The following is an 11,702-nucleotide window of genomic DNA, read 5'->3' on the forward strand; positions in this document are numbered from 1 at the left end:
ATTTGTCACCAGTCTCCATCTGACATTGCACCATTAACCACTACCCTTTGGATGTGACCACCCAACAAATGCCTCTTCATTTTAGAGAAGAATGTTGTGGAGGACAGTGTCAAAGGCCTTGCAGAAGTCCAGTTAGTTGACATCCAGAGCTCTTACCTTGTCTACTGATGTAGTTGCTCCACTACAGGAGGCCACTGACAATGATGAAATGACCACCCATTTGTGGAGGAGGTCTAGCTAGTCCTGAATTTTTTGGGGAAAGCTCACAATTTTTTAAAAGCTTTGTGTATTATTTGGTCTCTTAATAGAAATCAAAAGCTAGAACCAAGGAGGGGGTGTCAAGTTATAAGTCTGTCTTCATTGTAACTACCTATTGCCTCTCTCAGAGCAGCCAGAATGCATTTAACTGACCAGAATTTGAGGGCAACTTACCATTCATGTTACTCTCTTGGTCCTTGTTTGCCCAGGTGCATATCCCATGGTTCTTTGAGGGCTTTTTATTTTTCCTCCCAGCTTTTGTGAACTTTTCAGCAGAGAAAATATTTGGAAAGGCATCAAAAGTATATCAGAATTTCAAGGGTATTTTGCATGCTCCTTTACTCCAGAGCAGGCAGATAACAGCTGAAGTTAAAAATAAACAACAAAGAGCCACTCTCTAATCCTTGTGTGTATCTGACAAGCCATCTAGAGATTAAAGTACTTTGAGACTTGAATATTGGGATGGCTTGGGCTGAAATCCAGGAAGAGTTGAAAATAAGATCAGCAGAGAAGATATACCTTAAGTCACTTCTTAAATGGAACATAATATATCAAGGTGCTGAACTCAAAATAGAATTTAGATAGGATTTAGGTATCCTTGTCTAGGAGCCTGAATCCACAGACCCTGCCTCACAGCTGAAGTGCCTAAGAGCTGCTTGCTTTAGCAATTTCCACCAGTACAGTTGCCTTTTCAAGCAGTTTGATTTTAAAAACCAGGCACTGTGGCTCAGGGGTCCTATTTTAATTTTGCACCAGAGAACAGCTTCGCTTAGGGCAAGAGAAACCCCCAAAGGGGTTCAAATTGTGCTGTTTTGCCACCTCTCAGTAGAATGTGTGATGAAACCAAACACAGCAGCAAAACCAGAAGCTGAATGCTGCATTTTTAAGAATTTAGCCCCATAAAAGAGATTAAGAGTTTAGTTACAGCCCACACCCTGTTGCCCACAGCCTTAGAATGGGGCTAATTGAGGTCTGTAGATAGTGATCTGAACACTAATGAGAAGAAAACCAAAGTGTAGATGACAACTGTTCTGTATTCTGTTTGGGTAGAAATAATCACTAGTGGCAGGCTATAGTTTGCAATTTGCAATTCAGAACTTTGAGACAGTTTCAGGCATCTTAGTCTTTCTAACCAGCACATACACAGGAATGTAGCTACATCCTAAAGTCTATTTGTGTGCAAACATATATGGTCCTCAGCTAAAAGAAATAATGGAACTTTGAAGGGTCAGAAAAAAAAATCTGACCTGCCACATAATTTTATCTGTCAAAGTGGATGTGGTGTGTTTGGTAAAAGACCATCCTTTGAGAAGTTCTGACCTAGCACCTATATTTGTTTTGAGGAACTGCTTGGAAGAGCCCAGCGCAGAGCCACAAAGATGCTTAAGGGGGTGGAACATTTCCCTGCTGAGGGAGACAGGTCTGTTGATCTTGGAGCAGAGGAGCCTGAGGGGAGGCTTTATGCATGTTTATAAAGATGTGAAGGCATAGTGTTAGGAGGATGAAACCAGGTTCTGCTCAATGAGGTCCAGTGATAGGACAAGGAGCAAGCAGGAGCAGGGGAGGTTTCACCTGAACATAAGGAAAAACTTTTTCACTGATGGTAACAAAATACTGGAGCAGGCTGCCCAGAGAGGTTGTGGAGTCTCCGTCTCTGGAGACATTCAAAACCCACCTGGATCTGTTCCTGTTCTGCCCTATTGTACCCTGGCAGTAGTGTGGATTAGATGATCTTTGGAGATCTCTTCCAAACCCTAACATTCTGTGATCTCATCTGAGTGTCTTTTCTGGAGGAATTCTCCAGCCTTACAAGAGGAAATCAATTGTGGACAGGAACTGTGTTAATATTTCTGTCTGCACAGAATGTTAGGGGTTGGAAGGGACCTCCAGAGATCTAGTCCAACCCCCCTGCCGGAGCAGGATCACCTCTTTTGACAGCCTGTACAAGTGGTCTCTCACTATAAGGAAGTGTCTCCTCACATTAAGATGGAGCCTCCTCTGTTCCATCTTCTACACATTGTTCCTTGTCCTATCACTGGGCACCACTGAAAAGACACTGTTACCTTCATCTTGACATCAGCTGCAGGTGATGTCAAGCAAGACATGGGAGCTAGAAGGTCTCTAGGCTGAAGTTACCCTGCTAAGTGGGAAGCAGATTAATGTGGGCTGTCTTTTCAAATTTGCTTCATTTCTTCAGATGTGGTTTATTTCAATCTCCTTTATTGCCAAGTGTCTTATCTCATTTTGACACTTTCATTCTAACAACCATTTTCACTATCTGTGCCCCCTCGATCTGATTTGCACATGGTAAAAACTTTTGGGAGAGCTTGCAGAAGGAAAACACAAGTGGGAAAGTAACTTCCAAAAGAGCGTGAAGGTTATAGGTTCAGAGAATGAAGTTGTGGTGGGAAATGGTCTTTTGCAGGATCTGAGCCAGAAGGGGTAAAAAAAAAAGTGAAAGCCTGTGCAGAAGAGGGGAAGCAGTTCAGCATTGGAGTTAAAGCATAACAGTTGGGCTGAAAACAAAACAAGGACATCAACATTGCCATGTTTCTTCTGCCTGGGTTGTTTCAGACCTCCCTTGGATCAAGTGTCATTTCTGTTCAAGAAGCTGTAATTACTTCCCTCTGAGATTGAATCCTGTAAGACCTGGGCACCCTGCTCTAAAAGGCAGTGAGGATTTTTGCTTTCTCTGACTCTACAGTTGCCTTAATTTTCTAGGTAGTCTAATTAGAATCTATAATCTGATAAATATCAAGAGTGTAAGCAGGAAATCTCACCTTTTACCAGCCATCTTCCCCAACCACTCTCTTCAGTTGCTTGAGCGTAATTTGAGTTCTGGCTTTGGAGCAAGTCCTGGCTTCTGTTCTTATCTAGTGTAAAGATGTAGTCTCCACCTCCTTATGCTACAAGATCCATTGCAGCCCTATGGTAACAGGAGGCTGCCTGCATTTAGAGAGACAAAGGTGAACCTAAAGCTTTGCCTACTTTTTTTTCCTCCCCTGTGAACTCTAACAATGAGTCCACTTTGAGAAAACCCTGTTGGTCTTTGTCCTTCACATAAAGTGATGGCATGAAACTCCTCTGGTGCATCACTGCCACTTTAGTTAACATCCTTCTCTTCCCTTGTGCTCCCCCACCAAAAATACACTATTTTTTACAGTTAGAGCTATGTGAATTTTACAGCTGCTGGAATTTATTACTGTCTTGACTGCCAGCTTTCACCTCTTTTGTTTTGCTGAATATTCTTGTTTCTAAGGATTATTTTACTAATTTCCTGCCCTTATCAGGGGACATCTCCTGTGACTGGATCCCTTTCTGATCAATTTAGTATCTATTCAACTCCTTCAGCATGAATTTTAAGTACCTTTTAAAATATGCCAGCTAGATCCTCTGAGCAATGTTGCTACCTATTTATTTAAGAGTAAACCCACAGGAAAACATCTCTGAGCAGTTTGATTTAATCTAAACCAAGCAGGATAATTTACAAAACAATCTCTGGAGGTGCATAAGCAAAACTTATTAATCATAACCATAGCAGAGTAAAGAACTCCAGTGCAAATATTTGCACTTCTGTCACAGCCACTTATCTGATCTATGCCAAATGCTGACAGATTTTAAAGACAATCATATTAAGAAGTAATCAGGCTTGAAAGATGCAGCTGAGTAACGGCATACTAAAGAGACATCCATCTCCAAAGACAACTGCATGCTCCAAATGCTCAGCCTCCTCTTGCCCTGAAAAATGTTTAAAATCTCTTTCAGTCCCATGCTGTTTCCTTGAATCTTTTTTGTGTCTGTCTCTGATGTATTTTCTCAAAGCTTCAAATATCCCCCACTCTGTGAAATGATGAAATGTGTGGAACAGAGTTTCTGTCTCAGTGGTTTTGCTTCATAGGGACAGCAGCAGAATCAACCAGCCAGACGTGGTTTATTTAAACACTTCTCTGCCCCCCTGTACAACACTGATCACATTTCCACCTACACGTTCTCTCTTACTTGATAGCATACGTCTTTTTCTTGTACTTGCATAGCCTCTATTCTCCTTTCTTAACTCTGGGGGGGGTTCCACACCATCTGTCAGACTGGGAACAACTTTATGTAAGCTCTGCTGACACAAGCTCTTCAAGTCCCTGTTTCATATTTTCCCGTGATGCCTTCCCATGTTGTTTGCTGTGGTTTCACCCCAGCTTACATCGTGTCTCATGTGTTGCCTGGCTTTCTTTTTCTGCAGGACTGATCCTGTTTGCACAGCAATCAGCAGGTGCTGCTTTAGACCATTACCAGCTGTATTATCTCAATTATGCATCTGTCTGCTCGATCAGATTGTTGCCGAGGACTGCACCAGTGACAGCATTCTGCTCTGCTCCCTCAGGCTCTGTCTGGGCCCATGTCCCATACAGATCCATTGCCAGCATCCATTCTGACAGTCTTTAGGCTGTTTGAATATCTTTGTGGTTCAGGGTGGATTTTCTGCTTTGCAGATGCTGAAGCTGGAGTGCACTGACATGCATTTTGTCTTAGTTTCCCCAAAGCTGATAATGTCCAAACACTATTTCCTCTGAGAGACCTTCATTGTTGAAGGATATGGCACAGGCCACTAGTTAAGATTTCTGTATGCCAGTGGAGTAGCATTTAATCAGGAAGCAAAATGTGTTGTAACACATAGAAAGAGCTCGGATTTGCTGCTGCTATGAGAACACCTTCACTCAGTCTTGGATTTGTGTAATCCACGACCAATGGACAGGTCCTTAGTTTCCAAAGAACACTTTCTTGGCTGCACAACGCAGGGAAACATCTTCCTGCTGAGGAAAGGCTTAGGGAACTGAATTTCTTGAGCCTGAAGAGTGACATCATTCATGTTGATAAAGATGTGAAGGCAGTGTCAGGAGAACAGAGGCAGACTCTGCTCAGTGATGTCCAATGATAGGACAAGGGCCAAAGCTAGAACAAAGAAAATTCCACCTGAACATAAGGAGAAACTTTTTCAATGTGAGGGTGACAAAACACTGGAACGTACTGCCCAGAGAGGTTGTGGAGCCTCCTTCTCTAGAAACATTTAAAACCCACATGGATTTTAATTAATCACTGACATTTAGACCAAAATCTTCAGGTTTAGTCTCTATAAAAGACATTGCTCTGAGAGAAAGTTTGAATGAGGAATGTTGCTTTTAAAATTCAACTGCAAGACTTGGGAAGATCCAGCTGTCGAGTGATTTTCAGAAAGGCTTGTTCCCATCTCTGTTCTACAGTGCTGTAGTTCTCCAGGACTGTCTAGCCATGCCTTGTTCCGATGGCCTTTTTTCATGGTTTGTAAAGGTACCAGCCTGGAATTGTCCAAATACCAGTGAAAGTGTCCAGAAAGTGGAGTCTTCAGGTCTCCAGAGGCAAAGCATCCTGTTCCAGTAAAAATCACTGTTACTTCTTAGCAGGATGTGGGTTTTTCTACACAGGAAAAACATCTGCCATGTAAAGCCAGCAAAATCGAATTACCTGCAGTCAGAACTGAGCTAATAATAGGCTTGTTGTGGAACTATAAACCATAGAAAACCTATTCTGTTGCTGGTTCATTTGAAAAGGTGTGAAGGCAGTATTCAAACTGCTCAAAGTCAAGAGGAGCTTCTTTAGAAATGTGAGGTGTTGCTAGTTTGTTAGGGTTTGGGAGCTTTGAAGTTTTAGTTCAGATTTTCCCAAGAAAGAAAACATGAAAAGTTAGTCTAAGAATAAATAGATTTTTAAAAATTCCATAAAATTAAAGTGGATCTTACTGCATTTTCCTCTCATATGTACCCTGGGAGAGAGATCAGTATTGGCTTTAATTACCATCACCAAAGTAATTACTCCATTTGACAAGGTCAATTAAAAATAATTTAATAGGGCTGTCTACTATTACAGTAGGGAAATTGGAGATGTAACAACACCTTTGAAGGGTTTGCCAGTGTTTCTCTGTCCTCTTCATGTGGCAGGCCTTAATTATAGTTCAAACTACAAATTTATCAGCCTTAGTGTGTTTGATGGATAAATCAATAGAAAGTTAAAGATTGAATCTTGCATACTTGCAGCTCCCTTCAATAGTTTTGAGATACTATGCTATTTTTTTTTTCTTGAGTCCAAAAAATGTTGTTTTGTAGAATCATAGAATGGTTTGGGTTGGAAGGGACCGCCAAAGGTCATCTAGTCCAACCCTTTCTGCAATAAGCAGTGATATCCTCAACTAGATAACGTTGCCCCAAGCCTCACTGAGCATCACCTTGACTGTCTCCAGGGATGGGACCACAACCACCTCCCTGGGCAACCTGTTCCAGTATTCTACTACTCTCATGGTAAATAACTTGTTTCTGACATCCAATCTAAATCTGCCTTTTTCCAGTTTGAAACTATTGCCCCTAATCTTGTCACCACAGGCCTTTGCAAACAGTCTCTCTATAGCCCTCTTGCAGGCCCCCTTCAGGTACTGGAAGGCTGCTATTGGGTCTCTCTGGAGCCTTCTCTATTTCAGGCTCTCTCAGTTTCTTTGTAGCAGAGGTGCTTCATCCACCTGATCAGTTTCATTGCCTCTTCTGGATCTGCTCCACCAGGTCCATGTCCTTTCTGTGTTGAGGGCTCCAGACCTCCATGTGAGATCTCACCAGAGCAGAGCAAAGTGGCAAAACCATCTCTCTCAATTTGCTGGCCACAGTGCTTTGGATGCAGCCCAGGCTGCCATTTGCCTTCTGGTTTGCAAGCTCACACTACCTACTCATGTCCAGCTTCTCATCCTTCAGCACTCCCAAGTCCTTTTCCATGGGACTGCTTTCTATCACCTCATCACCCGGACTTTATTAATAGTGAGGGTTATTCTAGCCCCTGAACTTGCTCTTGTTGACCTTTTGTTGTTACCTAACCCTGCAAAACCCTGTCTGTTAGAATCATAGAACGAATCAGCCCTGTTCAATCAACTAGACCATGGCACTAAGTGCCCCATCCAGTCTTTGCTTGAACACCTCCAGGGTCGGTGACTCAACCACCTCCCTGGGCAGCCCATTCCAATGCCAGTCACTCTCTCTGTGTGAAGAACCTCCTCCTAATATCCAGCCTATACCTACCCTGGCACAACTTGAGACTGGGTCCCCCTGTTCTGTTGCTGGTTGCCTGGGAGAAGAGCCCAACCCCACCTGGCTACAGCCTCCCTTCAGGTAGTTGTAGACAGCAATGAGGTCACCCCTGAGCCTCCTCTTCTCCAGGCTGAACAACCCCAGATCCCTCAGCCTCTCCTCATAGGGCTGTGTTCCAGGCCCCTCACCAGCTTTGTCACCCTTCTCTGGACATGTTCCAGTATCTCAACATTTCTCTTCAATTGAGGGGCCCAGAACTGGACACAGTACCGAAGGTGTGGACTGATCATTGCTGAGCACAGGGGCAGAATAACCTCCCTTGTCCTACTGGCCACACTGTTCCTGATGCAGGCCAGGATGCCATTGGCTCTCCTGGCCACTTGGGCACACTGCTGACTCATGTTCAGCTACTATCTATCAGTACCCCCAGGTCCCCCTCTGCCTGGCTGTTCTCCAGCCACTCTGTCCCCAGCCTATAGCACTGCTTGGGGTTGTTGTGGCCAAATTGTAGAACCCTGCACTTGGCCTTGTTAAACCTCATCCCATTGGCCTCTGCCCACCCATCCAGCCTATCAAGGTTTTCCTGCAGGGCTCTCCTACCCTCCAACAGATCCACACCTGCTCCTAGCTTGGTGTTATCTGCAAACTTGCTGTTGCTGGACTCAATCCCCTCGTCCAGATCATCAGTGAAGATATTGAATAGGACTGGGCTCAGCACTGATCCCTGGGGCACACCACTAGTGACAGCTGCCAACTGGATGTGGCTCCGTTCAGCACCACTCTCTGGGCCTGGCTCTCCAGCCAGTTCCTAACCCATATCAGAGTGAATCTGTCCAAGCCACGAGCTGTCAGCTTTGCCAGGAGCTTGTTGTGGCAGATAGTGTCAAAGACTTTGCTGAAATCCAGGTAGACTACATCTACAGCCTGCCCCACATTCACCAGGCAGGTAACCTGATCATAAAAGGTGATTAGGTTGGTCAGGCAGGATCTGCCCTTCCTAAACACATGGTGGCTGGGCCTGATCCCTTGGCCATCCTGTAGGTGCTTTGTAATGGCACTCAAGATGACCTGTTAGAAGTCCTCCCACTGGGATTGAGACCTCTCTAGGGACTGCTGTCTAAGCTCACACTGAGTTTTGGTCAATCTTTAAGAGATCTGGAGAACAAAATGGAAAAGGAATGCATCTGCAGATGACTCAGTGCAACAAGCATGATGTACTCCCTCAGCCTCAGGGAATTTAAATCTCTAAACCACATGACTTTAGAAAGTGCTCTACCCGGTGTGACTGACTATGGGGCTAAAGGCAGGCTTCCCCCAAAGCCATGCCTTGGTGCAGAGCTTCCCCGTGAGACTATGGGGAGCAAAAGGAGGTGTGTGCTTGACTAGTCATTAGCATGCTCACTGACTTAGGTGGGAAGGAGTGTGGGGTTCTTATTGCCAAGCTTGTTTCTATGTTCTATTATTACTCTGTAAACAGTGCTTAGACAGTGAGCCCAAACACTTCCCTCCCTGGAATGTCTCCCAGCTACTTCAGCATTATCAATTACTGATCTAATATTGCTGAATCTTGCTAGGCTTTCTGACAGCTTCCCAAAGGAGGGTGGCAGACACTACTGCCATGAGGAACTAAGTCTGCTGATTAACTGTTGCACGAGGAAATAGGTCATGGGGATTTTAACCTCCTCAACAGAAACAAAAGTTTGCATCTGCCAGCTCCTGCTGTGTGCCAGGCTATTGCATGAGGTGTAGCTGCCATCTCCTCCATTTCATGGAGTTTTAGAAGATGGCAAGCCATGGTTACAAAATGTAGTTGCTATGAGTCTGATCTTATAGTACAACAGCTGTACTGGGAGCATTTACTGCAATTAGTCAGAGAAACATCTAGTTCCATTTTCCTTAATTGGCCATAGCTGAGTGCTAAGCAGCAAAGAGACCCCTTCCCTGTGCAGAATGCCAGCCAAAGAGACTGCCATTCTCTGTGCTCATCATTACCCACTCCTCCTGCTCATTGCAATTATTTACTCAACCTAGTTGCTGAGGACCTATTTCCTTCTCAGCCTAATTCTGTGAATCACAGAATGTTAGAGATTGGAAGGGACCTCTGGAGATAACATTGAGTTCAACTTCCCTGTCAAAAGCAGGAGCACCAAGGGCAGTCTGCACAGGAATGCAGCCGGGCAGGTTTTTAAAGTCTCTAGAGAAGGAGACTCCACAACCTCTCTGGGCAGTCTGTTCAGTACTTTGTCACCCTTCCAGTAAAAAAGTTTCTCTTGACGTTGAGGTGAAACCTTCTATGTTCAAGTTTGTATCCATTGTTTCTTGTCTTATTACTATGCATCACCAAAAAGGGATTTGCACTCTCCACTTGACACCCACCCCTCAGATATTTATACACATTAATCAAATCCTCTATCAGTCTTCTCCAGACTAATAGCCCCAGGGCTCTCATTCTCTCTTCACAGGGGAGATGTTCAAGTCTCCCTGGTATCCTCATGGCTCTCTGTTGGACCAACAGGTCCCTGTCACTCTTGAACTGGGGGGCCCAAAACTGGACAACATACTCCATGTGTGGCCTCACCAGGGCAGAATAAAGGAGGAGAAGAACCTCCCTAGACTTTCTGGCCACACTTTCTCCTGATGCAGCCCAGGATACCATTGGCTCTCTTGGCCACAAGGGCACGTTACTGTCCCATGCAGAACTTGCTGTCCACCAGCACTCCAAGGTTTTTCTCCATGGAGCTGTTCTTCAAGAGGGCAGCCTCTAACCTGTACTGGTGTCTGCTGTTATTCCTCCCCAGGTGCAGGACCCTGCACTTGGCCTTATTGAACTTCATGAGATTTGCCTTCGCCCAGCTCTCCATCCTGTCCCAATCTTGTGAAGATAGCCTTGATTAATTTATACACTTCTAGCAGTGAAGGTTTCCCATGGCCTTGTTTGCTTTGCCAGAAGTAGGCTCAGGAGCAAGCACTTGCACTCAATTGAGAAGCTACAGTGACCAGGGAGTTTAGGTGCTTCTAGTATTACATGACAGCTGATTGGAAGTTTTCACTAGAGTATTTTTGAACATAACCACCAGAAATATGTAAGTTAACCCAGCATGGTGGAGATTGGATGGAAGATCTAGTCCAACTCCCCTTATAAAGCCAGGTTGTGCAGGATCATGTTGTACAGGTGTATGTGGAATATCTCCATAGGAGGACACTCAACCTCTTTGGGGAGCCTGCTTCAGAGCTCTGGTACCTTCAGACCAAATAAATTTGTCTTCAGGTGGAAACAGACATTACAGCTTTAAAAACAAAAACTAGGCAACAGTGTGGTTAATAACTCTGCCCTGTTCCAAGAGCTGAGGTATGGCTGGACAGTGCATTTCACAGAATCACAGAATGCCAGGGCGTAGAAGGGACTTCCAGAGATCATTGAATCCGACTCTGCCAGAGCAGGATTGCCTAGGGCAGGCTGCAGAGGAACACATCCAGATGGGTTTTAAAGTGTCCAGAGAAGGAGGCTCCACAGCCTCTCTGGACAGCCTTCTGCAGTACTCTGTCATCCTCATCACAAAGAGGTGTCTCCTCATGTTGGGGTGAACCTTCTGTGCTCCAGATTGTGTCCACTTTTTCTTGTTCCCTGTCCTATCACTGGGCACCACTGAGAAGAAATCATTGCCTTCATCTTGATACCCACCCCTCAGATATTTATTGGTAAGATGTTGATTTGTACCTTGCAGATGGGGACAAGAGGAACACTACTTTAGTCTCCTGTTTCTAGAATGCTGAATGCTGGGAAACAGCAGACAGACTGATGAACGCATTTGCAGGCTGAGTGTGCTACAGTATGTGGACATTGGAGGACTCTCTGACAGTAGGACTGTACTCCAAAGCAGAATTTTTACTGCATGTATTTCATCTGTATGTAATCAAGATATTTTATTGTCTGAGTCTATTTCTCCACTTAAACGTTGCTGTTCAGGAACTTTCATGTTAGGGTGCTGCAACTTAAGCATCTCTGGTTTTGTTGTCAGGTAGAGGTATTTCTCTCCATCGCCCTGAAGTAAAAATTGCCCAGAGTTCAGTTGGAAGACATTTGCCATTTAGTTTCATTAGGGTGATTTGGCTCGTTGAGAAGTGGTTGCCTTTAGTTTTCTGCCCTAGCCTTTAAAATAAAAGGAACTCATGTGATGAGTTTTTCTGTCTCAGCTTCTATTCTTGTTCTTTATTTCAACAGCATTTTCATTAAAATTTACTAGCAATTGTAATCTAATTACCTGGTACTTTACAGAACACAAGGTGGGGCTGTTAGACGTGAGCTGAGGTTCTTCACGGAGCCTCTCCTGGATAGATCTGTTCTAATAA

General features: G+C 44.4%; 1 long non-coding RNA gene across 1 annotated transcript in view; it reads left to right on the forward strand.

The window, feature by feature from the left end:
• LOC135175948 (uncharacterized) overlaps window positions 1-11,496 on the forward strand; it is a 56,414-nt gene extending 44,918 nt beyond the window's left edge. The window contains exon 5 of the long non-coding RNA XR_010302516.1: window positions 11,078-11,496. This is a non-coding gene — a long non-coding RNA (uncharacterized LOC135175948). The remainder of the gene's footprint in view (window positions 1-11,077) is intronic.
• Window positions 11,497-11,702: the final 206 nt, after the last annotated feature.

This window comes from Pogoniulus pusillus, chromosome 1 (assembly GCF_015220805.1).
Source record: "Pogoniulus pusillus isolate bPogPus1 chromosome 1, bPogPus1.pri, whole genome shotgun sequence".
Classification (NCBI taxonomy): Eukaryota; Metazoa; Chordata; class Aves; order Piciformes; family Lybiidae; genus Pogoniulus; species Pogoniulus pusillus.